Source organism: Opisthocomus hoazin, unplaced genomic scaffold (genome assembly GCF_030867145.1).
Source record: "Opisthocomus hoazin isolate bOpiHoa1 unplaced genomic scaffold, bOpiHoa1.hap1 HAP1_SCAFFOLD_84, whole genome shotgun sequence".
In the NCBI taxonomy this organism is placed as follows: Eukaryota; Metazoa; Chordata; class Aves; order Opisthocomiformes; family Opisthocomidae; genus Opisthocomus; species Opisthocomus hoazin.
In genome coordinates, this window is record NW_027448727.1 from 132,501 (window position 1) to 135,000 (window position 2,500).

The 2,500-nt window shown below is 78.8% G+C and overlaps 1 non-coding gene across 1 annotated transcript; it reads left to right on the plus strand.

Annotated features, from left to right (window-relative positions):
* The first annotated feature begins 1,742 nt into the window (after window positions 1-1,742).
* On the plus strand, window positions 1,743-1,895 carry LOC142359146 (5.8S ribosomal RNA). Its single transcript, XR_012762125.1, has one exon. It is a non-coding gene; the product is annotated as a 5.8S ribosomal RNA (ribosomal RNA).
* Window positions 1,896-2,500: the final 605 nt, after the last annotated feature.

Consider the following 2,500-nt stretch of genomic DNA (forward strand, 5'->3'; position numbering starts at 1 on the left):
GGACCCGCGAACCTCCCCTCCGACCCGGCACGGCTGCCTCTCGAAGAGGGAGCCGTGGCGGGAAGGGGGGGGCGCGAGCACGGTCTCGGCCGCTGGCGCCGCCCGGGGCGGGCGAGGCCCCCCCCCGGCCGGGTCGCGTCCCGCGCGAGCGGGCGGCCCGAGCCACGTCTCTCCCCCCGGGCGCAGCGCCGGGCTATCGAGGGAAACCCCGGGCCCCGGGGCTAAGGAGGACGAGGTGGTGGCGGCGGATGCCGGGCGCGCCCCCGCGGGCGGACGCTCCCCCGAGGGCGGCAGCCGGGGGAGGCACCCCCGCGGGGCCATGCAGGTCGTTTCCCTCACCCCAGGGCCAGGTACCTAGCGTCCGCGCTTCGGCGGCCCTCCCTCGGCCGAGTCCGGGGGTCAAAGGCCAAAGGAGCCGGGCGGCGGTTTAAAGACTCGAGCGGCACGGCGCGAGCCGCGGGGGGGGCGTCCGCCCCCGCGGGCCGCCGTGCCGGAGAAGGGGGGGCGTCTCGCTGCCCCAACCTGCCCCCCCTCTCCGCGGGCCGGTCTCGGCGGAGAGACCGCGGCGCGGGTCGGCCGCGGCCGACCTGCCCGCCCTCGCAAACGGGGCCACCCGCCGGCCGGAGCGCGGGCTCCGCGCCGGGGGAAAGAAAGGCGCGGCGAGCCCCCGCGGGGGGGGGCGGCCGCCGGGGGGCCGCCCCGCGCCTTTGGACGCTCGCGCTGCGGCCGCGCTCGGGGCGCGCCGCGCTCCCCTCTCCCGCTCCTCGCCCCGCCCTCGGCGCCCAGGGAAAGAAAGGGGGGGGCGAGCCACACCCCCCCAGGCCGAGCGGCGGCGGCGCCGCTCGGCGTGCCGGTCGGTGCCGGTCGTCCGTCGGGTCGTCCGGGAGGGTTCCCCGGCCGCATCCGCTGGCGGCCGTCCCGTCCCGCGTTTCCCCGCCCGTCGCTTCCGTCTCGAGGGCGGGCGCGCGGCGCGGGGGCGTCCCGCTCCGGGTCTTCGCGTGGAAACGGGGAGAGTGGGAGCCGCCCCCCGCGCTCAGCGCCGTCCGCCTTTCCGCTGGGGCCGTGCCGGCGGCCCCAGGGGGCCGAGGCGAGAAGCGGCTGCGGCGGCGGTTTTCGCGGCGGCGGTGGCGGCCGCCGCCGCCGGGCGGGGTGGCCGGGTTCGCCCATCCGGCGCGGGCCGGTGGGCGGCCGCGCGTCGCCGGCTCGCGCTCCAGTGGCCGGCCGCGCTTCCTCCGGCGTCGGTGGAAGGCGGCGTCGGCGCCGAGGTTCGCCGGCGGGGCGAGAGGCGACCGTGGTGGGCGGAGCCGGCTCGTCGCAGCGCGGGCGCAGCCGGGCGTCCGGCTCCCGAGCGAAGGCGGGCAGGCGTCGCGGCCGGGCGTGCCGTAGCCTCCGGGGGGAGGCCGGTCCGAGCCCGGGCGCCTGGGCCGCCCCCGAAGCGCGCCAAGGGTGTGTGTGTTGCGTACGTTTCCCCAGGGTCGGTCGGGAGCGCGGGCTCCCCCGCCCTTTGGCCGCTCGGGGTTTTCCGTTGTTTTCCGTTTCCCCTGTGCTCGTACGGTCAAGCCGAGGCGAGGGCCTCTCCGTCGCGCCGCGTCGCGCCGCCGCGCCGCGCCCCCTCCGCGCGTGCGGAGGGGGGTGGGCGGCGGCGGGGCCGGCGGTCGGTCCGGCCGTCCTCAGAGAAGGGGCCGCTCTCGGCGAGCGGTCCCGGCCCCTCCGCGCGCGCGGGGCGGTGCCGAAACCGAGACAACTCTTAGCGGTGGATCACTCGGCTCGTGCGTCGATGAAGAACGCAGCTAGCTGCGAGAATTAATGTGAATTGCAGGACACATTGATCATCGACACTTCGAACGCACTCGCGGCCCCGGGTTCCTCCCGGGGCTACGCCTGTCTGAGCGTCGCTTTACGATCAATCGCCGTCTGCGCCGCCGAGCCCCCCCGCCCCAGCGCGGGGGGGGGGGGGCCGTCGGGCCAGCAGCGGCGCGGCTGGGGTGCCTCGCAGGGCCGCGCGCGCGAGCGCGCGGGCCTTCGTCCCCCTAAATGGAGACTCGGGGAGCGCTCCGAAGCTCCCCGCTCCCGGAGAGCGCCTGCTGGACGGAGCTCGTCCCCGCCGGGCTATCGGCGGTGGGTTTGGGGAAGAGAGAGCGAGAGCGAGCTTCGGGGGAGGGAGGCGCGGGGCGGCGATGGCGCGGGCCTCGCCGCCGGCCTCCCGCGCGGGCGTCTGTCTGCGGGTGGGCACCGCGGGGGTGCCGTGCCGCACTGACGCGCGCGCGTGCGTGCGCCGGTGGGTGGGGGACGGGGGCGGTGGCGGTGGACGCCCCCGTCTGTCCCCCGTCCGCGCCGCCCCTGCCCCGGTTCCTGTCGCCCTCCTCCTCCCCGAGAAAAACCCATCGCCGTGGCCCCGTGCGGGGCCGTCTCCGGGCGCGTCTGACGCGTTGTTCAGGCCGCTCTCCGGGCTGGGGCTTCCTCTTCCGCGAGCCGACCGCCGGCGGCGGCGGCGGCTGCG